General features: G+C 37.7%; 1 long non-coding RNA gene across 1 annotated transcript; it reads left to right on the top strand.

Annotated features, from left to right (window-relative positions):
- The first annotated feature begins 22,628 nt into the window (after positions 1-22,628).
- LOC114533699 lies at positions 22,629-23,183 on the top strand. The gene is made up of 3 exons (XR_003688086.1): positions 22,629-22,722; positions 22,902-22,994; positions 23,121-23,183. It is a non-coding gene; the product is annotated as an uncharacterized LOC114533699 (long non-coding RNA).
- The last annotated feature ends 1,660 nt before the right edge of the window (positions 23,184-24,843 follow it).

The following is a 24,843-nucleotide window of genomic DNA, read 5'->3' as shown; positions in this document are numbered from 1 at the left end:
GGCTGCAAGGGTATTTTCGTGACCTGTGATTAGGTCGAGAAATACTGGATCCAATTAAAATTGAAGGTAAAAAATCAAAACATTTGTTTCCACTTCATTTAACTAGTCGTATTATATCGTAGACCTTCGTTCACTATCATCATATATTTGTAGATTCGTAATGTCTCCTTCGGGTTTTTAAAAAACGTGAAAATGAAATCCGTAATTGGTGAAAAACACTTTCCTGATTTCGTGCCAATACCCCCCCCCCCTTGTCCCCTACCATTGCGGCCCTCGGACGACTGTTATACCGACGATTTTTCCCGTACGAGTCGGGCATAAACGGGAAACAATTCGCGCTAGATGTAATTGAAAATATAGTTGAGGATATTTTATGTTGCAGAAAAATAATGCCAAAGCGGCGCTTGAAAATCTGAATGCTCTAGGAGAATGTATACACATTTTGAAAATACAGCTTTGTTTGCTTTATTCTCATTATAACTGTATTATATAAGTCTTCTTTAAAGCAGTGAATCAAATGTGCGCAGTGGCTTATATTATTAGGATCCAATTTTGTCGGATCCAATTCACTTCTGACTTATGCAATTCTATCATTAATAACGCAGTACTAAAGTCAAATTAATCACACGAAATCAAATTGTGCGATGCAATGGCTCAGAGAATAGAGCAAGGCAAAAAAATATATTAATGCCAAACACTCTTCGCCTCATCACAGCCAATTAAATTGAAGTTCTAGTGAAGACGTGAGTGACAAAAAACTGTCATTAACATGTGATGCTCTTCTGCTCACACAAATATAAAAACAAGATGATGAATGTTCAGCTCACAAGGATTATAAACTGATTCAAAATACGAATAGTGAAAAATGATGATTTTTCATAAAAAACATATAAAGTGTAGGGAAATAAACAACATCTTTTAATTTATCTACTTTTATATCATTTTTATCTATTTCTATCTATTTAGTTTTCCTGCTGAAACACAAAACTCTGGTCGCTACATTAAAATTGAAAATATACTTTTAATAGTTTTTAAAAAACTCTTTGTCCCTTTTCCCTTCACTCTTATAATACAAGCATAACTGCAAAATATTCACTAAACTTTTCATCAGCGCAGTGTTCAGAGAAGAAACAATTCTTTCGAGACGTTCCACTGCTTTAGAATGGTAGAAAACCCAGTCTATAGAAAAGCCAATCACCTTATTATAAAACCCTGCATCTGGTTTCATCAAGAATGGAGAGAACTTAATCTCTATATGCTGTATATATCTCATTCTTATACTAAAGACAGAGTCATGACAAAAATGGCTTACTCTTAGAGGAATTACTGGGAAAGGTAAAAAAGTATCTACTTTTAATAGAAGGCATATTTAGGTAGACAAATGTAATTGGCGGAGAATCACGAGTTAAACCCTATATAAAATATATGCTAAGCATATAAATACATATTTAGCATATATGCTAAATCTCATTACCAGAAATTTTCGAAGAGAAATAGTTCATTACGCAATGATTCCATAACCATATTTCAATTTTTTTTCCTGACAGTGTTCTAGGAATCGAACCCAGAAGCCACACTCTCGTTTTTATCACTATCAACGAACACGTTTTAGTTTGGCCCCAAACATGGACACTGTTTTTTAAAGCCAAACGAAAAGAAGGGAAACCAGTGCCCGGAGAAAAACCCTCCAAAGGTAACCTGAATTTCTGGACCGGCGGTCCGAATTTGGTATTTTCATTAGAAACCGTTCGCAACGACAGTTCAGTTTTTATCTATAGTTCACCGTTTAGGTTCCGCTCATCCGAACCGAGTCCCAGTAATTGCCATGCAATTCCGGAGCTTCGTTAATTCGATCCTGCAGGTGGTCTAACCTGCGCAGCGCGCATATTTGCAGCGTGCTAAACACCAGGCACTTAGAATGTAAACTGTGCTTTTTCTAACAATGGCAAACAAATTCAAGTATTCAAACATTCATTTTATGATAAAGAAATGCTTTGTATTCACGATTCTTCAATAACACTCTTCCGCCATCCTTTCTTAAGACATGCACATCATGCACCGTTTTCACTCTTTTATCTTAATTTTTGGCTTGTTGCAATGTTTCCATGAACAGACTTCAAGCCTTGAAAATTCTTTAAGATCAAGAAATAAAATTGTGTACCGTTCATTCTTCAGAAACAGAAAATTAAGAGAACTAACATTTAAACAAGACGCCTGTTCTGGCGTTAACTCCGGCGCACGTGCCAGTCTTTAATATAGAGCTTCTGAACATAAACAATACAGTTCATATTCGCATTTAGATGTCTTACGAAGCTAAATGTTCGATGGCGAAATTCAGCAGCACATCGTACTTTAAAAAGTATAGAAGTTCAATTGTTCGAAAATGCAAACAAACCGCATGATACATTCGCTTTGTCTTACACTTAGCCTTTGGAATTCGCGCTTATATATTATGTCTTCAATCCTGTGCAAACTACGACGTGTCAACGCGCCCATACACGACCACATCATCTTGTTAAACGGCGAAATAGCAGCAATATTATTAAAATAGGACCAGAATCTACATGTATTAAATATATTCTTACTCCAATTCAATCTAAACTTAATCGAAGAGCATGAAAACAACGGTTTATTTGTTCCTCTTGAAGGAATTGCCGTATCATGCAAGCGAAATCGAATCGCGCATCGGAAAATTAGCCAAAGCTGTGCACCACAACTCTTAGGAGATAAGACTGGTGAACAATACTTTACAATAGTTTAATGTTGAACATTTATATTCAGGTTACATGAAGTGTAGGGCGCGCTTACGCGTAATGCCCGACTGCATGGTTTGGAATTGAAACACTGTTCTTTCTTAAAATAAAATATCAGTCTTAAATATGGCGCTGCGACTACGAAGCGAACTTGAATGGACAAGGTTTCTCACGGATGCTAGTATACCGGAAGAGATTGCGGCTGATTACGCAAAAATACTGGTAGAAAATCGATTAACCGAAGCAACATTGTCCCAGCTCACGGCTGACAATCTAACCGCAATTAACATTACTGTCCTTGGCGACATTCTATCAATTCTTGGCCATATCAAAACTACACTCTCATCTCCAGCGACACAGGAACCGCAAGTTGAGAGTACAGCATCTACATCTGCACCATTCAAACCACCACCGGCTGCCATCAAGCTTCCCTCCGTCATCCCGAATATGACACATCCCCAGTTCCGGAAATTCCGTATCGACTGGACTGTATACAAAAAAATCACTCGCGTTCCTCCATCAGAATGGTTGTGGCAGCAAAGAACATGGCATACCGGGTATGCCTCCCCGTCATTCACATTGCCCTGCATGGGGAAAAACCTGCAACCTCTGCAAGCGTCCAAATCATATGTCTGCAGTATGTAGACAGCCTAGCACTGCCAGTGGACTCATTGCACATGTACACTACCAAGCTGATGATGATACCTTTACTTCTGCAAATGCAATTCAGGAGATCCAAGCACACCTTACCCCTGACATCAAAGATGCCACAACTGTTTCCCTCCTTATATTCCCAGATAGTGGCGCTAATATCTGCTTAGCCGGACTTAAGCAGCTTACCCAATTGCGCCTAACCTACCACCACCTTCGTCCTTGTAATAAACGTGTCCAAACTGTTGGTGGCTCCATTCTTACATGCACTGGTTGGATCCCTGTGAAGTTTGCAGTTGACGGGCATGTTACTACTCAGCCTTTGTTCATCTGCGACAAAGTTGACCGCCTCTATTTTAGTAAGCAGAGATGTATTGACACAAAAATCCTACCCCCACAGTACCCCCGACCGATGGCTAATTCTATATCATCAGGATCCACCACCTCTACTATAGAAGGTTCACGTCCACTACCCCCTAAACCACCCTCCCAACTCCCATACCCAGCTACACCCGAAAATGTTCCCAAGCTTGAAGCATACATCAGGAAGCAGTTTGCGGATAGTGTCTTCAACAATTCACCACCGTTCCCGTCGTTATCCGGCCCACCCGCACACATCCACCTAAAACCCGACGCCACCCCCTACGCTCGACACACACCAATCCCAATTCCCCACCACTGGAAGGCTATGGTCAAAGAGAGCTTAGATCGAGATGTGCAGCGAGGCATCATTGCTCCCGTGCCTATTGGCACTCCAGTTACGTGGTGCAGTCCAATGGTTGGGATCTCTAAAGAAGATGGGACTCCACGACGCACAATCGACTTCCAACGGTTGAATAGTCAGTGCTAACGAGAGACCCACCACACGTCTACCCCATTCCAACTTGCATCCCAAATACCAGCCAATACCAAGAAGTCTGTCATTGATGCTGTTGATGGCTTTCATTCTGTAGCTTTAGATAGTGAAAGCCAACCCTTGACCACATTTATCACCGAATGGGGTAGGTTTATGTACCTGCGGATGCCCCAAGGATTTGTGGCTGCTGGCGATGCATACACGCGCCGTTATGATGAAATCATAGAAAGTGTCAAGCGGAGAGTCAAAATTGTCGATGATACTCTTTTGTATGACAATTCGATTGAGCAAGCTTTCTACCATATGTGGGACTACCTGACACTTTGTGCAAACAATGGTGTTGTGGTAAATGCTAAGAAGTTCAAGTTCTGCCAAGACACAGTCGACTTCGCTGGGCCAACAATCACATCCACTAGAGTGACCCCATCCGCTAAAACCTTATCCTCAATCTGTGATTTTCCCAGACCCACCGACCTCACCTGTGCCAGATCTTGGTTTGGACTTGTGAATCAAGTCGCTTGGGCTCATGTTCTCAGCCCCATTATGCAACCTTTCCGCGACCTGATTAAACCCAACCAAAAGTTCTACTGGGATGATACCTTGGACACTCTGTTCGAGTCATCCAAGTCTATCCTTATTAACCTGGTGAAGGATGGGGTGCAATCGTACGACATCTCAAAAACCACGTGTATCCAACCTGATTGGAGTAAAGATGGGGTTGGTTACCTGCTACTACAAAAGCATTGTCAGTGTGCAGTGGTTTCTCCTATTTGTTGTGCGAAAGGCTGGACACTTATCCATGCTGGTTCTCGTTTCACGAATAATGCTGAAAGCAACTATGCACCTACAGAGGGTGAAGCACTAGCTGTCGTCTGGTCTCTAGAACACTCCAGACTCTTCACTCTGGGGTGTCCTAACCTCATCGTAGCAACTGACCATAATCCACTCCTAGGGATCCTCAACGACCATGCTCTGGACTGGATAAGCAATCCTCGAGTACAAAGCCTCAAGGAAAAAACCCTCCCCTGGCGATTCTCTATCATTCATTGCCCAGGAAAGTGGACCAAGGGTCCTGATGCACTATCCAGGTATCCAACAACAGTTGCTGCTGCCCTTCAAGCCATCCGGGAACCAATCTCAGACTCTGATGTGATGCAGAGCTGCCGAATTGAAGATGCTCCACACATGGCCAGTACTTGTGCTCTCCAGCCACTAGGCTCCATTACGTTTGATCGCGTCGTTTCTGCCGCTCAATCAGATGATGAATACCAAGCCCTGCTGAAACTCATCTCACATGGATTCCCAGAAAAGCGCAACTTGGTGGAACCAGCATGCTTGCGGAAATATTGGGAAGTTCGCCACCGCCTATCAATCTTCCAAGGTGTTGCCTTGTTAGATCAACGCCTGGTTATTCCGATAGCGCTCAGGAACGTTGTTTTGAGCAACCTACACTCAGCAAACCAAGGTACAACTGGCATGAAGTTCCGTGCATACCAGTGTGTCTATTGGCCTGGTATGGACAGAAGTATTCAAATCCACCGTGAAAACTGCCAGGATTGTATTCGACACGCCCCCTCTCATCATGCAGAACCCTTGATTTTAACCCCAAGTCCATCATACCCTTTTCAACAAGTGTGTGCGGACTACTTTCAAATTGACCGCCACTCATATCTATCTGTCGTTGATCGATTCAGTGGCTGGCTTTGTATTTATGCCTTCAAAGCACACGAGGTCAATCAGCACACCCTTCAACATGTGTTCCGGGACATTTTTATTGCCTATGGTGTGTCCGAAGAACTGAGCACCGATGGTGGTCCACAATTCATGGCACAAGCCTTTCAGCAATTCCTGAAGCTATGGGGGGTAAATCACCGGCTCTCGTCAGTGTCATACCCACAGAGTAACGGCAGAGCAGAAGCGGCCGTCAAGGCTGCTAAACGCATTATCCACAACAACCGTTCGTCCGACGGTGGCCTCAACACCGATAAAGCCGCTCGTGCGATACTTACGTATCGCAATACCCCGTTACCCGATATCAAGTTGAGCCCTGCCCAAATCCTGCTACACCGTCAATTACGGGACAGTATCCCGGCCCATCCATCTCACTATCAGCCCCATAAGGAGTGGATCCTCACAGCTGAGGAACGCGAACAGGCTCTCAGTAAGCGTAATCACCTCTTGGTGAAGAACCATGATACCACCGCACGTAAGCTCCCTCCATTCGCTCTTGGCACTAATGTCGTTGTGCAAGGGGAAAACAAGCAGTGGGAACGTACCGGTAGAATTGTAGAAGTATTACCCTATCGGCAGTACAGAATTAGAATGTTTCATTCAGGACGAGTGACCCTCCGAAACAGGAGATTCCTTCGCGAATACACCCCAATCAACCCGGAAGACTGTATAAGACCACTATCTATAGAGACACAAGCATCAGCTCCAGCACCCTCTATTCCTGCTCCCGAACCTGTACCTACAACTCTAGCTCCCGAGTCTACACACACAGCTTCCGAGTCTGCACCCCCTTCCTCTGCAGACTCCTCTTCGGCACCATCTCCAGATATCCCCAATGGCGCTACCCTTCCTATACAATCTCAACAAGTAGTACCAGATGAAAGTCTGCGAACAACCATTAAACAGAAAATCCCGAGAGCTTTAAAGAACTTAGAAAGCTTTAATAAGCCAGGACTAAAGGACTAGGTCCTGTCGGGAGGAAGGAGATGAACAATACTTTACAATAGTTTAATGTTGAACATTTATATTCAGGTTACATGAAGTGTAGGGCGCGCTTACGCGTAATGGCCGACTGCATGGTTTGGAATTGAAACAGTTCTTTCTTAAAATAAAATATCAGTCTTAAATAACTGGGACGTAGATAAATACAGTCACATACACATTTTAAATACTAGAATGTTTCGCGCCATTTCAGACTTGCGACGACGAAAAATAAAAAAAAAAAAACAACAAAACAAAACCGGGGCGAATTTTCAACTCCGTCGCTGACGCCGGAGTAATGAGTATTTTCAAGATTGTATGATCAGACGAGTGCGGATGATTCAAGAAGAAAAAAAAGGAAAAACAGAAATGCAGATGAGATGTATCAGCATGTGCCTTGAAATATCGGTATTCAGATTTATTCATCTTAACGCTATAATTTGCTCCAATCGAAGTTCCTAATTTGATAGAACTGAAATAAAATGTAAGAGGGAAAATCTATCAAAATCTAATCTTTAAAATCTATTAGTGTTCACCTTAACGGAAGTCTAAGACGTCACATGAAAGAAATGACAAGAAATCGAAGCCAGAATCTCATTAGAAGATTTACGTCGTTCTGGCAACTAAGTATGATGATATTATTTATTATATACACAAGCGCCAGATATGAGGTATGCTGCAATTTCATTGGTTGGCTACTAGACAGATATTAGCTCATATCTGTCTAGTAGAGAAAGTAAACAAAAATGGCCGAAAGATTTGGGGAGTTGAGTGAAATAGAAATCCAAGCTTTAGTTGATAATAGCACACCAAAATGCACCGAAAGGGCGACAAAGTTTGTGTATATAATAAAACTGTTCTGCTCACTCTCGTCGTATATGGCCGATAGCCAACTCGGCGCTACGCGCCTCGTCGGCTATCAGCTTATATACGACTCGAGTTCGCAGAATTACTGTTAAATACATGTACCTGTGATGCAAATGCTTTTGTTCCTCTCAGGTGCTGGAAAGAAACAAAATAAAGAACATTAAATTGTTTTCAACAAGTTTCGTATGTTTTTCGAGTGTTCAACCTTCACTGACATAACAATTAAGAATGCAGAATAGTTAGACTAGCGACGAAATAGAAGAAAATGAGGGTTATGATCCAGTCAGCTTGTAATAACCTCTCCAACGACCGCTAGAAGGACGACCGCTAGAAGGACGACCGCTAGAAGGACGACCGCTAGAAGGACGACCGCTAGAAGGACGACCTTCGTCGCCGCACCAACTCTGCTAATAAATGAGGTCGAAACGTCAAGAACATGACGCTGGTTGCTGCCGAGATGCTCAAAAAGTTACACTATGACAGGGAATGTCGTTTGATTATGTTAGGTTTGCCAAACAATTCTATTTCAAACTCTGTTCATAAGATGCATTGAAGTTCTTCCAGCATTTAATATAAATTTGAAATTTTCTAGCAAAATTGTTCTTTCTGAAATCTTATCTGTTACCAATTCTGCAAAATTAGCAAAAAGACTTCCCAACACATCATGAATTTCTGATTATTTTCTCATAACAAGATGAGAAAATGCTTCGTGATGCTTAAACTTTATTTAGTATATCGCAAAATATTAGTCTGGTAATTTAAAAATGGTCTAGTTTATTGTAAGAAATCGCAAATGCAATTGGCTGGAACTTCAAGTACATTAATTATAACAGTAATGACCATTTACAATATCACCAGAAGTTTTCAGTATAAAAGATTGTGTTTACTACCAGCCTGCTGATACTTTAACAAACTTGTCTAAAATGAGGACGCCATCTTGCTTCATGAGTATCGATCAGCAATCTAAAAACGAGGTAGCAATTATTCAACACTCCGGATATCTATTTACATCGCAAGTACGACTTGTTTAACAAGAAACTCAACCCTGACAACAGAAGAAAGCGACTATACTTAGGATTACAAGAAACAAAATACAAAATCTTTTTCTATAAACTCATATTGAAATTATACTGAAATTATATATTCTCCAAGGACGAAGGAAATAGAACTGTAGGGATACAAATTACCTCTTCTTCTTACCTCTTCTTCTTACCTCTTCTTACTTTTCATTTTTGTTTAGTCATTTACAGTCTTAAGGCCGATATACTACACAGTGCAATTTTTCTTGCAACTTGCTATGCAATCTTACTTTTAAGATATGTAATTTATTAGAGAGTATTCAAAATGTAAGTGTAAGAAATGGTGTACATGGAGTGTAATATAAATAAAAGTTTCCTAGTGGCTAAATTTACATCACTGAAAAGCAGAATTGCATTGCCAGTTGCAAGAGAAATTGCATCCTGTAACAGGGCCTTTAGTCAATGTAAATTATTGTGTGCCTCTTGAGATTAAGAACTGCACTGATTATTATTATTATACCAAGCATAAGTATTGACCGGCTTATCAGTCATAACTGTGGCCAGTCAATGACATGTTAAATGACTTTCAGACTAATCAACATGATGAACTGGCTTATCAGTCATAACTCTGGACAGTCAGTGACATGTTAAATGACTTTCAGAGTAATCGACATGATGAACTGGCTTATCAGTCATTACTATGGGCAGTCATATAATATATATGTTAAATGGTTTTGAGACCATAATTATATAATTATTATAGTACACAGTGCAAGCTACATATGGAAGCTGTATCTTCTCTGTACTGCAAGTCATGATTGATATAAACAAGGATTACCTTATGTAAGAGACTCTTGCTTCCTCCACCACTCATCCATAAATCAATCTCAACAATACGATCAGAAAATGTTCCACATGTTAAACATGGCTGCACAAGGATGTCAGACCACATTGGTGTTGGTAATTCTGACACAATATAACTGTTCACATCATGATAAGTATCCACAAAGTGGGCTGGATCGAAAGAAGAACAACAGTTGATCACTGAATATAACTTTATTTTATGGTACATAATCATGATATTAATTTTCTTTAATTCTAATATTGTAGCTCAATCAAATCAGAATATCAACATTTGTATCACATATTTTCAATCTTGTATGTAATTTTTTGTGTAAGAAAAGGATATTCTGGGCTTAATTTTCACAATTATAAGTCTAAGTGGAATAACGTTAGTCACAGTATACCATGTTACATAATTCCCTACAGTAAGTATGTTGAATCACTTTTCTGAAAATCAATTCAATAAAAAAATTAGCATGGTTTCAATGCCATCAATAGCTAAACGGAAGTGGTTGATACTTGATGTTATACGTACAATATTTCTATGTGCATGTTTTCGGTCTGGACTATTTCTTATTTGTGAAAATTATTTCTTGTCTAATGTTAAAACTTCAATCTTGTATTAACAAGGCTTTGGTGTTTAATAGGAGGATAACCATATTATAAAGCACGAATTTTAATCTGCCTTGCAATACAATCCAAAGATTCCAAAGTTGAAACATACATGTACCTCAAGATTTAAGGCCATGAAGTTAGCTTATCAATTCAAATTTCATAACTGTGAGTATTTCTTTGTAAAACCTTGAAATTTCTTTCATATTTTAGTGCAGAATAACATGTTTGATCATCACCTACCTATGGTATCCCTTCCTAATCCCTTAGCACCAATTGGTACTCCTCCAGATTTTTCACCCTTATTTTCCAATCTAACTTCCAAATCTCCATAATTCTGTTTTAAATATTCATCAGTCCACGACGTGAATGCCTTAGAGTGTTTCGCAGCTCCTCTAAAAACCACAGGCTTGGAGATTTTAACATAGTCAGTCCAAAACTCGAGAGGTGAAGGTACATCAAAGCGTTCATCGATACTTTCTGGTGATCGATGTGATCCAAGCGGCTTTAAATGACCTTTTGGAAAAGTTTTATCAGCAATATTTATTTGTAAACAAAGTATCGTGAATGTTATAAGGTTGCTTAGTATCTTGTATAATATCATTATCGCTTTTTCTTTGCTTTCTTTGCTTTCATATCAAAGACGACACAGTTTAATTGTCCTTTTATTGTTTTTTTTAAAATTGTATGCATAGCCACTAAATCACATCTACTAGAAGTAGAATATAGACACTGAGCTGAGTCTGACCTGGATAGTTAGGCTGCGTTCAGACTGGGTGCCCGTAACTTTTTGGACCAAGAACTGGTCCCTAACCGCTGCTAATCTTCTTGTTGTCGTGTTTTGTGTGTTGTTGTTGTTGTTGTTGTTGTTGTTGTTGTTGTTGTTGTTGTTACGAGGCGACGCTCTTTAAAAAAACCCTAAGGCGCTGGCATTACTTGTTTGATCGGAATGAAACTTGGCACAATTATTCTAAGCAATATATATTCCGCATCGATTGACGGAGTTCGAATTTTTACTTTTCACCTTTGAAGCAAGTTACAAGCAATTCTTGACTATATGTGCAGCAAATAATATATACATATCATTAATATTCAGCCTATATATCATTATTAAAACTCAGCCTATATATCATTATTAATATTCAGCCTATACAAGAATACGCAAACGATTACAAATACGTTGTCCTCTTTATTGTTGTAAATACAATGCAGTTCAGAAACTCGGTCACGCAGTTCCTGGTCCACTACAGGGTGTCCCAAAAAAAACGAAAACTATTGAAATCACTCATTGTTAAAATTTGAATGCCGTGTTCACGAATTTCAGCCCGTGGGGATTTAATGCAACTTAAAAAATGCTAAATGCTTTGTGTTGCTTGAGAAAGGGGACATGTCGAAGGTCATTGTCCTTGAGATGCACATTTAAATATTGTTATCCATATTTGTAAATTGTAAATATTGTTAATAAATATCATTTTGCGAACAAGCAAATTTTACTGCATCATATGCATGCATAAAAATGACTACATGGCAAACATTTATACACCTGTGGGTCCCAACTGAGTGCTTAGGCATTCAAACTCTAACAATTGCATTGTTATGGGTGGTTTCAATAGTTTTCGTTTTTTTTGGGACACCCTGTAGTACGATCGTACTTGTTCTGAAAATGACGCTTCCAAATAAAACCGGGCACCGATGCTGAAGAACGAGCACTGCCTCAAATAGCGCTACTTTACAAGGACACTGTGTTCAGCACGTTTAATGAACCAGTTTTGCCCACTGCATCTGAACGCAGTCATAGTTACTAACATGGGACTGTCAGTTTCAACATAGCTCCAATTAATAAGCAGAGTGACGTTCCTTGTACTGAAATGAAATCGCCTTTATTATTTTTTAGCCGCCTAATTCATCTGCAGTGGAATTTTAACACGAAGCATGCATGGGAAACGTTGTCACAAAATTGCTTGCCGGCACCTTGTTCCCGAAAAACTATAAAAAAAATTACTATATCAATTATTATATGCATAATAATTACACCAGCCATGTCGATTATTTTTTGATCGATTTTCAATTGAAGATCGTTAATTCTTATTGAAGAGAAATTAATGTAGCGAACTGCCGAATTCGATAAAACTTCACTTGACAATTTGCGCAAAATGTTTGGATAAAATTGCAAATGATATATAAAGAAGCCAAACACAATAGTTATAAAAGACGGTGTATAATCTGTACATAATTACAATGATACCATGGTCTTAATCAGTTTGACCATAGGCAGCCCGGACATGTTTTCGTTCTCGTGGCGCTCGCGCGTGTACACGAGTCTACTTGGTCCATTATTGTGACAAGATTAGCAAGTTTTTTTACTAAAATATACTACAACGTTTGCTACGGCCTGAATATCTTGCAAATTACAAATAAAAATAATATAAAAAATACATCGGTTTAAACGCCAGTAATTTGACTCCATTCTCCCGAAGTTTTAACTTCAAACGTTAATTTTAAGGATGCTAAAAAAGCAAATGTGTTTTCGATATTTTGACAAAATTTTGTCAAGATTATGCTAGTGGCACCTACACTGTGGTGTCGTCATCATTTAGATTTGCAAACAGAAAACTGTTTGGCTCTTGCGTGCGAAATTTCCAACTGAAAAAACGACAACCAATCAGTTTCTAATCTAAAATTAATGATGACGACACCACAGTGTAGGTGCCACTAGCATAATCTTGACAAAATTTTGTCAAAATATCGATACACATTTGCTTCTTTAGCGCCTTAAAATCAACGCTTGAAGTTAAAACTTCGGGAGAATGTAGTCAAATTACCGGCGTTTAAACTGATGTAATTTTTATATCATTTTTATTTGTAATTTGCAAGATATTCAGGCCGTAGCAAACGTTGTAGTATATTTCAGTAAAAAAAGCTTGCCAATCTTCATCCAATTGATGAAGTACAAGATGTTGTCCGACGCGGAAACTACCAATTCATTAGCATAGTGGAGACTTGGCTACAGAGTCATATACACGACAATGTAGTCAATATCGAAGGATATAACCTCATCCGCAGAGACAGAATTAACGGCCAACACGGAGGCGTTTGTACTTATATTGAAAATACGATCGGTTTTGAGTCAATAGAAAACTTAACTAATGACTTGTTTGAGGTGTTATGGATCAAAATGCTGATGCCCAGACTGCCGAGAAGATTTAATAGCTTGGTCGTCGGGACCTTATACCACCCCCCAAGTGCTGACGACTCAGCAATGCTGGATTATTTATCCAACTGTCTCTCTACATTGGAATCATGCTATCCTAATTGTGGTTTTATTATTCTGGGCGACTTTAATCAGTTAAATATCAACCGATTAAAACTAAGCTATAACCTACGTCAACTTGTTAACTTTCCAACACGTGGCAGAAATACTCTTGATCTCGTCTTGACAAATCTTTACGAATACTACGATCAACCGGTAAAGTATGCACCATTCGGTCTCTCTGATCATATGTCTGTAGAATTTAAACCAAAAGAACGATGTCAACTCCAAAGAGCGCAGAAAAGAGTGGTGAAGAAAAGAGATCTACGTCCGAGCTCCCGTCTTGCATTCCGTAAATATTTGGAACTGTTGGACATTCCCAGCATGTTTGACAAAGCCCCTTCTTGCACAGAAAAAATCTCCCTCTTGGAAACCATTGTAACTACTGGTCTGGATTATATTCTCTCACTGCGCTCAACTACATCTCGGTGTAATGAACCTCCCTGGATGAACTCAAAATTATCATTATTAATTAAGAAACGCCAGAAAGCTCTTAACCAAGGAAATATTACCCAATTCAAGTACTTGAGAAATAAAGTAAACCGCAAAAGGAAAAGTTGTCGTGCGAAGCATTATGAAAATAGCATTCAACATCTTAAAGAATGTAAACCATCCTCTTGGTGGAATGAGGTTAAGAAGCTCAGCGGAGCAAAATCTACTAGCGGAAATAACGAAGAAATCCTTAAAGCCTTAAGACCTGATGAACACCTTACGGAAACAGATAAAGTAGATATTGCAAACGAGATAAATGATTCTTTTCTTTCCCCAATGGCTGAATTTACTCCTCTCACTCCAGAGAATTACCAAGATCTGTTATTTGGCGCAGCTAATGATTCTACTGTCACAATTGCTGCAGGAGACGTATTTAAAAAACTGTCAACGCTTAATCCAAGGAAAGCCCACGGCCCTGATGGAATACCAACATGGGTGTTAAAAGAGAATGCCGATTTATTGGAACTTCCAGTCAAAGAGATCCTAGAAAGTTCTTACCGCGAATGCCGTATTCCACAATCTTGGAAAGAGGCCGACATTATTGCTATCCCTAAAAAGAAACCTATAACTGACATTAATAACAACCTACGTCCAATATCATTAACATCTATTTTATCAAAACTGGCCGAAGAATTCGTGGTTGAACAACACCTAAAACCTGCGGTATTAGCCACAATTGATAAAAGGCAATTCGGATCCATCCCGAATTCAAGCACTACGTATGCCCTTATCAGCATGTTGCATTTTTGGAATAAAAACACGGACGGAAATGGCTCTACAATCAGAATTATGCTTTTTGACTTTCGTAAAGCTTTCGACATGATAGATCATCATATCCTCGCACGAAAACTGTTAAAATACAACATCCCAAAACCTATATTGCATTGGATCTTAGACTTCCTCACTGATCGCAGTCAGAGAGTTAAACTTAGCGATGACTGTTTTTCCGAGTGGAAGGCTGTGCCAGCGGGTGTCCCCCAGGGGACAAAATTAGGCCCTTGGCTTTTCTTAATCATGATGGACGACCTTGATGTTGCTGACAACAAGAACCTTTGGAAATAGGTAGACGATTCAACTATGTCTGAAGTCATAAATAAAGATCAACCTAGTATAATGCAAGCGTATGTCAACGAATTCTCTTCAAAATCCAGAAGTGATGGTATGCAGTTAAAAGAGTCCAAATGCAAGGAACTTCGAATATGTTTCTCAACTGTAAAGAGAGAGTTTGATCCTATTATTATCAACGACAAAAACATCGAAGTAGTCCAGTGTGAAAAACTACTCGGTTTAACCATCTCCGACAACCTCAAATGGAATAAACATATTGAGACTGTATGCAAGAAGATTTCAACTCGTCTATACTTCTTGCGACAATTGAAACGGGCAAAGTTACCATCCAAGGATCTTCTCTTGCATGTTCTATGTTACTTGTATTCGGCCGGTTGCTGAATACGCGTGCGAAGTATTCCACGATTCCCTTACAAAATATCTGTCAGACGATCTCGAAAGATTACAACGCCGAGCTTGCAGAATAATCCTCCCCGAACATTCGTATGAGGATGCACTTAATCAACTAAGTCTCTTGTCACTGTTCGATCGAAGACAAAATTTGACCGATAAACTTTTTCGGCAAATTGTTAATGATCCGCAAGACAAATTACACCATTTATTACCAGCATTAAATTTATCTGAGGCATCTCTGAGAGAAAGAAGAATATTTCAAGTTCCAAACTGTAGAACATTTAGATTTAAAAACGATTTTATCAATTTCAACTCTAGTAAATACGTATAATATATCTGAGACACTAAATAATGTAAATAGATAGTTTTACCAATTGAACCTCCACTTTTATGGATTTTAATAACATAGATCATACTTTTTGTAACACTTAAGGTTTTTCAGCCGGAGCCTATTGCCGAGGCTGAGGAATTGGTATGGTAAAATGCGTTGCTGTGTCTCTGTAAACAGTCTGCAATCTAACATGTTTCCTGTCAAGCAGGGTGTAAGACAAGGAGGAGTGCTATCGCCATGGCTATTTCTCTGTTTTAACAATGACATTCCTGAAATATTAAAACCAATTGACAGTGGTCTCAAGGTCGACAATATTTATTGCAATTCGGTGTTGGTTGCGGATGACATCACCTTATTGTCACTCAGGGTAAAGGGACTACAAGGCTTACTAAGTGCAATTGAATCCTATAGCAAGAAATGGAGATTCCATTTTAATCCGAGCAAAACTGTTGAAGTGACCTTCGGAGAGAGAACTACAGTAAATTCCGTTTGTAAACTGACCAGGAAATGGTATTTAAATGGTGTAAAAATCACGGAAAAAAGTTCGTGGGAGCATGTTGGAATCTCTTTGAGTGGGAATTTCTCCAGCACGGAACGAACAAAGGCGGCAGCAAATAAAGGAAAGGCCTACGTTGGCGCTCTAATGAAAGCTAAAGTACGACCTGCTGGACTAAGTCCAACTATTGGGGCGAACGTTTGGAGATCTTATGGCCTTCCAGCCTTGCTATATGGAAGCGAAGTCTGGTGGAACCTGACACAAACTGAAAAGGAAATATTAAATCGTGCTAATGCCTTTGCTGCAAAAAGAATCCAGGGTCTCTGCATAACCACCAGTTCTCACGGAGCCCTTGGCGCTATTGGAATGTGGCAAACAATTGCATATGTTGACAAACAGAAACTTTTATTCCTTGGTTCCCTTTGTCGATCTCCACCTGACACCTTGCAAAAGCACTTATTCTTATATAGAGTACTTTCACATCTTCATCAGGAGAACTCTCGAAGTATTGGTTTCGCAGCGGATATATAAAATACTCGAAACATACAACCTAGCGGACTATGTCACAAATTACCTAGCAACCGGTGAGTTTCCCAACAAAACCAAGTGGAAGAAGATAGTTAAAGAACAAATACATCAAAAACAGACGGAATTATGGAAAGAAACTATCAGTGCAAAACCAAACCTAAAGCACTTGCATAGAAGTCATATAAGTTTAAAGCCGCTTCAACATTGGAGTGTAATTAGGCGAAATCCAAGTGCACGAGAGATAATAGCTAACTTGGTGAATTTGCTATGTGGAAATGTTCCAGCACTGGTGTTATCGGCTGTAATAGATAACGATACCGAATATGTATGTCGTGTATGCGGTGAAAGTCTACTTGATGTTGGAGAACACTTTGTAATGAACTGTTCAGCAACGAATCTAGAGCGTAACATAATGTGGGACAAATTAATGGATAACCTTCCTATACAAAGTATGTGCTACATCCACAACCTAGAAGAAGAAGATATTTATACAACCCTATTAAGTGGAAACTGCTCCTCTTTTACCACAGAGGAACATGATAGATTTCTGTTAATAACGGCAGGAGGAATATTTAACATATTCCTTAAAGTGCAGGATCTCATTTCAATACAAGTTAACGAACAGCGTTGAAAAATTAATGGCAAACATTGACACTTTCATAATTCATAATTCTTAAGTTTTTTAAAACTTACATTTAACTTTTAACTATTTTAATAAATTGTAGCTACCTATATAATAATTTATTCATAATTGTAAAGTCTGCTTTTTTTGGCAGATTCTCTTCAGAATTGGAGGTCATGTAATGAATAAACTATCTATCTATCTATCTATCTATCTATCTATCTATCTATCTATCTATCTATCTATCTATCTATCTATCTATCTATCTATCTATCTATCTATCTATCTATCTATCTATCTATCTATAGATTGTTGGCATTTAGCACAATCATGTGAAATTTGATTTTTTTCTTAAATTTTAGTTCTGTAGTGTCTGATACCGTCTTAAAATGTAAAACTGTGTGTAACCAATATCTACTTTGTGTTTATTCGTTGTGAAATATCCGTTTTTGCTTTTAAAACTACTGCATCAATTTTATTGTCCCAAATGCCAAGCTGAAAATAGATGTCCATGGTATTTTGCATAACTGTGGTATTCGGCGCAACTGCATGTTATTCCTTTTGGCATTTGGCGCAATCTTCATATTTTTGTCTCAAATACGGACTTTGAAACTTATTACTCTATGAGGCTATGTTAAATTAAATAATCTTTTTCCCTCTAAAGTCACGCACAGAAACAAAAAGATCGTGAATATAAATGTGCTTTGCAAAAGGTACTTAGAGAGCGAAAATAAAAGCAACAAATATTTTTTTTACGTAGTCGTAACAATCATATGGTAACATGTTGGTAATTTACAATAATAAATCTGTTTGTCATGAGTCACAACAAATCTGCTCGGAGTTCGACCCCCGCCTTCTGAATTCATACGCTCTACGCACAGTCGTTTAAATTCTTATATTCAAATATGAATTTCTAGATTATTACCTTTCTGCATCATAATTATACTTTTTCTATATTAGCATGAACAAAATTGTTATCTTTGCGTTATTTGCATCATTAGAAGGCAGCGTTTAATGAAACTGCGGTTACAACGAGACTGGGACTGTCCGGAAAATATGTGACGCTCTTTTAGCCATTTTTTGATAACCAATAAAAGACCTCCAATGAAAAAATTACAAAAGTGCGCATTTTCAGTCGTATTTGTAGCTCTAAAATTGTTTTCTTACTCACGAAACAAGGTAATGCATATAACCCCTTACACACTTTTAATTGAGAGCACAAGTATTACCTCTTCCAGGCGATTGTCTCTCAACCTCGTTCCCAGGGTCTTTTGGGACTTTATGAGAAAGAAGAGGAAATCACCACCAGAATCAAGGTAAAAGGCCCTGGGAACGAGGTTGGATTGTCTCTGCCACCTGGCCCAGTGGCGTTGCCAGCTTGATAAGTGTGGGTGACTTATTTATATATTCGTGTTTTACATTATTCATTTCTTTTCAAATTGATTGTTTTATCGGTCTGTCAACATGAATATATGAATATGTCCACCCCACTTATCGATGCTGGCGATGCCATTGACCTGGCACAAGCTTAAATTGCATATAATTACTGGATAAACTTCTCGATTCAAAGATTTATTTAAGCCTTGTATGTATATATCCCAAATAATAATATTCACAAGAATTGTTCTTTAGATTGCTTAGTTATTGATCCTCCATAATTATATGTGATTTAATTATATTCTATTGTAATTATATGTAATTAATTTAGTTTGGCTTGATACAGTTCGTCAAATTTTTTTTATTCATATTTTAAACAGAGCTATTAGGTATCTAAATGCTTTGCTAGAAGGCTAAAAGTACTAAGTAATATAAGTGCTAAAAGTAATATACTTTGCAGGAAATATATCTAAATCGAAAATCTATTCAGAACTTTTCTCTGACACCCGTTATTATAGCAACAGAGACGTTTTGCAATGGCTGCGAAACAGGGTTTGATGGTGTTTATATCGCAAACGAGTTCAGTGACCCCAATTTTTTTTTGCAATAAACATTTACACTATATAGATGCTTTATCTCTAAAAAGTTTTTAAAATTCCGTCAAGTCTGTTTATTAAAAACGTTATTTTGGCTTATTAAAAATTTCCCCAAAATTTTCGTAAAAATTTTTTAAAACGTTTTTATAGATAAAGCATGTAAAGCGTAAATATTTCATGTCAAAAAAATGGGGGTCACCGAACTCGTTTAAGATATAAACACAATTAAACCCTGTTTGGCAGCCATCTGCAAAGTATATTAACTTTCAGCCTCAAAAAACTGGGCTTTTTAAATTTTTTTTAAAAAACTCTCCCCACCTATACCTGCTTCTTGATTGGTCGATCAGATGCCAACATTGCACATGTATTATTATCATTACTAATCATAGATGTGTTATTATTGTTTTCATAATGTATTTGCAACTATGATAACTGTTATATAGCAACAGTCATGTTGGTTATAAATATGATGTGATGCAATGATCTTGTCTTGTAAATTTCGGGATAACTCGTTTCGACCATTGAATAAATTCTCCGCTTTTGCCTTTTATATTTTTCACTTTTGTTAACCATGTAGCCTTTTCCTTTCCATACTTATTATGGGTATTTATACAAGCGAAAATAGGACGTAGACCTTCAAGGAATGTACCAATTTTCCTAAATATAAAATTATTATACGTACGGCTTATAATAAAGACGAACCTCGATTCTAAACTATGAGCCGCGGCCTATAAAAATCGCAAATAATATTTATGATCTTTGCAACTTATTAGTTTAAAGGAGTATATTTGCTGTTTAAAAGCCTTAATAATACATGGTCTGTTTGCTCTAACAAGCTCTAATTCTAGTCGCAAATAAGCTCTACGTATTTATACGAATCTTTAACATGTTTAGGTAGTGGCTTGTTCACTGTTTAAGGGTTCTATTATGCCCCCTGCATGTGCGATCAGTCAGTTTCTTTTATGTTGGACGACAAATGTTTTTGTCTGCAACTAACCTATAGTTTTGTTGTAGGGACAATTCTGACGACGTATATTCTGCGCAAACAACATCCTCTCTTGGTTAACCACAATCCAGCCTGATAACTTCCTGGCATGGTTTCTTTGCATGTGATATTCAGAGTATTTCCAATAGTCTGAATGACTTGTATTCCTGTTCCTATACAATTCTTATTATATACTTGTCTATAAAACTCTCTTCTCTTAGAGTGCTTGGAAGTCGATTACCTGTTGTATTCCGGTAAACTAGATGCAACTACTGCTGCCCTATTTAATTTCTCCTAAACATATTTATTATGGCCAAAATTTAGTGGCTAAGTCACTGGCCTTTTCTCTGCAATTGTTAATCAGACCTGATGTAAAACCATGTTTTGACATTAAATGTATAGCTAGAACTTATATGACTGATTCAAGGGAATTATGTGTGCTTTTTAATGAACATGATTCATGTCTTGTAATTTTAAGGGATAACCCATTTCGACCATTGATGGAATTCTCCATATTTGCCTTATAATATTTCTAACATTGTTTTAACCAAAGATTTTGAGGTTTCGTGTTTTGCAAAAAGCTCACTTATTTGATATTTCTCGTTCATTCTGTGCGAAATGACGTGGCATATATGCAAATTTTTGTGCTAAATGCCGTACTGTATTATACAATTCCAAATAGCTACTGTATAATATGTACTTATATAGCATCTGACAATATTCTTTTTTACTGATCTATAGTATAATTACTACTTAAACTATAATTAACAGGGGTCGGTTGTATCAAGCCCGTTTAGCTTAAACGGTGGTTAAGTTGAAAATACGTACAAAGCAAGTCTGCCGTTTTATTCAAAAAGCGAACTAAATGTTTTTGACGTTAATACCAAGATACTGTTTAAAACTACATATTCAGTGCATAATATTCAAGTTGACTCATTCAAGAGAGTTGTAAGAGTGTTATTTAATTTTGACTTAGCTATCCACCGTTTAACTTTAAGTTAAACGGGCTTCATACAATCGGCCCCGGTGCTCTATACGCATGCATTTATCTGTTTGCGGATTATTTAAAATTCTCTCCTTCTAGACATGTTTAGAGGTCGATTAGCTGCATTTTCGGTTCAGATGAAACTAGCTGCTGCGCACTACGTCACAGAACCGCTCTAAGTTTTGTCGATCTGGGGCCGGTTGTATCAAGGCCGTCTATTTTAACGGTGGATAAGTCAAAATTACAACTCTCTTGAATGAGTCAACTTGAATATTATGCACTAAATATGTAATTGAAAACAATATCTCGATATTAAGGTTTAAAAACATTTAGACTGATTTAGTGAATAAAGCAATAGACTTGCTTTCTATTTTGAGCTTAACCACCGTTTAAGCTAAACGGGCTTGATACAACCGGCCCCTGCAGATTTTTACCACTGCTGATTTTTATAGTATCCGGATTTAACATTATCCTATACTTAATATTAAGACAAACCATGTCTATATCTTTTTAGACTCTGCCCTAAGGGTCGAATAGAGACAACTTTGCAATAAGTTTATGTGAAGCGCTAAGATTGTCTATTTCGTCTTATAGTTTAGACATACACAAGTAGCTACGGAATTTCTGAATGAAGTATTTGCATGCTTACATTATAGGGATTAAGATCAATCGCATTTGCATTACGCCCTTTAAATTTGAGAGTGATGACACTTGAGAAAAAGGACTATTTGGTGTTTACAAATTTAACAAGTTTCTTTACAGTGAAATATATATATTAGAGTTTCTATTTAGTTACCATTTCAGTAAAAGCGGCATTCCTGAATTACGGTAGCACTAGGCTACTATAGAATGCGCTAGCCATTGTTTTAAGGCATATCAGTAAAAGATTGATTGTCAATCAACATACAAACATCAATGGCCGAGGGTGATGTTAAATGTGCGTGTGTGTGCTAAAATTCATGTTAACAGACCGTAAAAAAGAACAATTTGAAAAGAAACAAATATGTCTCTATCATTATCATTATCATTATCTACGATGTATAAATCGTAGAAATATGTATTTCTACGATATGTCGCCACAACTACCCCTGAAAAAGGTGTTGAAAAACATCCAGGAGAAAATGACCCAAAATTTATTGAACAAAGCCCTGAAAAAAGTCCGGAAGACAGTCATTCGAGTCCAGAAAAAAGTCCGGAAAAAGTGGAGGGAAGAAGTCCTGAAAAAAGTAAGATACTAGCTGAAAACAGACACATGAGGCACTGTAATAATAGCCACCGGTATATTAAATGTGATCCATAAACATAAATAATTTAGTTCTACATTGCTTTGAATTACGTTTGGCCAGTATGTGGTGATTGTGTTGTCCCTTTTTTATTTTCTTATACCTCAATCTCTTTGTCTCAGAAAAACGTTTGATGCAACAACAATGGAGGCCTGTTAAACGTGCGAAAATATCGCCAAAGAAACCTTTGCGAAGTGTGCGAATGCAACTGGCATGTAAGTATTGAGTGTGTGATAGGAAAATAATTTGCTCTTCTGAATTCCAAAAGCTCAATTCTCTCGTATTTTCCCCAACTAATGAATGCTTAACCTAATCAGTTTCTCAATTATTTTGTACTGTAGCAAGGCGGTTTAGTCCAAAAAAAAGTCCAAAGAAGAAAATATATTTTTTGGCAAAAGAGACAGTAGCAGTTTTACGGGCGACAATAGACCTCCAACGTAAAGGCAATCTCAGCGATGACGCTATTTGGAAATGTATTATCAATGACAAGGTCTGCAAAGAATTAGGACTTACAGAAAAGTACAGCCAAATACAGCTTATAAATAAAGTAAAACGCTGCGATAGGGACGGGAAATATGCTAATTTCAAGTGAACATCATGTAATACAACTTAATAGGATAATAATTATGTTATGCGTTAGAGAATAGCTACCTTCACTCAGCTAATCAGCTGCCAGTATTTGCATGCTTTATATATCTCTCATAGTGTAGGGAATTCATTAAATCCCATTTAATTAATTTAGAGTGGTCTGATTACGATAAATGAAACTGGGAGCCAAAGGCCCCTGGTGATCTTTTACCTAATTTTCGGGATTCTATATATCTCATGAACACGTGATTATTCTGTAACCATTACTTAGTCATGCCGAATTCAATTGTATCTTAAAATTACATAAAATAATCTTACGACAACGTGCCTTTGAGAGGTATGACAGGGGACTATCATTTGCAAGTGATTTTTTCCTAATTTACAAATAGGCCTATGTACAACTTGCTCTTAGTTTAAAAGAAGTTGAATTTACTTTACCAGGTTGTAATTACCTATGCAATTTGTAACAATAAGAGCATTTCTTGTTTTTTAGTAAAAAATAAAAAAAGCACTTAAAGTTAGAATATCTTGAATAGTTCTTGTATGGAATATAAATGTTGTTTGAGATTTTTAAACCGTAAAGAAGCATAACATCTTCCACTTCCAAAGCATCTTCTAAAAACTTTGCTAAAAATTAATAGCCATCTGGTATTCAGCTCTGTTCATGTTTACAAAATTAGTACCGTGTTCGTAGTCGTATAACTTTGACAGAACTGCTAAATTCAAATATCCTGCTGCACGAAGACTTAAGACGAAGACTACTATTCCCAGTCTACCTCGGCCAAAACACGTCTTCGTCTTCGTACTTCGTTTCCTTGCTCAAACTCGCTTGTACCTGTTCTGAAACAATAATTTTTCAATACCCACAGGCATTCGATATTGAAGCAGCAAAATTAAAAAAACGCATTTTTAAATGTAGTGAATTGGTTTAACCGTGTATATTGAAAGTAAACTTTTATCCACAAACTTAGGTAATTAGATACTATATACATGCATGAGGTAGCGAACAGCATCGCAGCCAGCAGGGCCGTAACTAGAACGATAATTGGGGGGGGGGGTGTGTGTTTATTCATATATTTAGTTCTGCCCGACGGATTTCCATTGTGAGCTATTGCACTTACAAAAGAAATCTGTCGGGCAGAACTGAATATATGAATAAACACCCCCCCAATTATCGTTCTAGTTACGGCTCTGGCAGCCAGGGCCGTAACTAGAACGATAATTGAAAGGGTGAATTATTCATATATCAGTTTCTGCTGCTGACGGATTTCGATTCTAAGCTATTTCGCTTAAAACGAAATACGTCTGGCCGAACTGAATATGTGAATATTAATCGCACACGAATTATGGAACCTAAAAAGTAAAGAATGGTAATCCACAGCATAGAAGGGGGAGGGAACAGTTAAAAGTTTTGAAAAAATCAGTTAAAAATGTAAACACCATGAATAGAGTGAGAAAGTTCAAACAGGGTAAAAA

This window comes from Dendronephthya gigantea, unplaced genomic scaffold (genome assembly GCF_004324835.1).
Source record: "Dendronephthya gigantea isolate DGI-Jeju-01 unplaced genomic scaffold, DenGig_1.0 000094F, whole genome shotgun sequence".
NCBI lineage: Eukaryota > Metazoa > Cnidaria > Anthozoa > Malacalcyonacea > Nephtheidae > Dendronephthya > Dendronephthya gigantea.
The sequence above is the reverse complement of the archived record's forward strand: the minus strand, read 5'-3'. Positions and strand labels throughout refer to the sequence as shown.